The sequence below is a fragment of the Sinocyclocheilus anshuiensis genome, unplaced genomic scaffold (genome assembly GCF_001515605.1).
Source record: "Sinocyclocheilus anshuiensis isolate Anshui unplaced genomic scaffold, SAMN03320099.WGS_v1.1 scaffold7, whole genome shotgun sequence".
NCBI lineage: Eukaryota > Metazoa > Chordata > Actinopteri > Cypriniformes > Cyprinidae > Sinocyclocheilus > Sinocyclocheilus anshuiensis.
This window is the reverse complement of record NW_015549582.1, coordinates 7,138-7,696: the sequence shown is the minus strand read 5'-3', so window position 1 is coordinate 7,696 and position 559 is coordinate 7,138.

Sequence of the window (559 nt, the reverse complement as noted above, 5' to 3'; positions counted from 1 at the left end):
ATGTCAACATATTCTGTTACACCAAATACACAAAATAATGATCTTTAAAAAAGCATCATATGACCCCTTTAAAACTTTTCTTGTATTACATTTACAAAACCATATAAAACCAACATGAATACTAAGCGTACATTTCATACAACTTGGCGCGATTTTTAAACTAGATTTTTAAAGATTTTAAAAATGAATGACTTCAGGTGATTTTGTGGCAGTTTTTTGTAACAATTTTGTAACTCTCTCCAGATGTTATACTTCTATAAAGGCGAGGACTATCAAATCCTATTAATGAGCCTAGTTTAAAAGCCAAATGGACCTGAATGAAGACCTGCATATGTCCCAAATTAGACCTTATTCCCTTAACAAGTTTCAAACATAATTACCCAAGTGTAACCGCTGTCCTGTAATAGCTGCAGCAGACAAGTTACTTTCCTTCTCCTATTGCATTGAACATCTTATAACCTATAAATAACTATCCAAACATTGAGATGTTTAAAACATTTATTTGAAGTCTTTTCCAGTGTGAAAAAGTGGACTCTTTTGAGGCCTTTAAAAGAGCCAT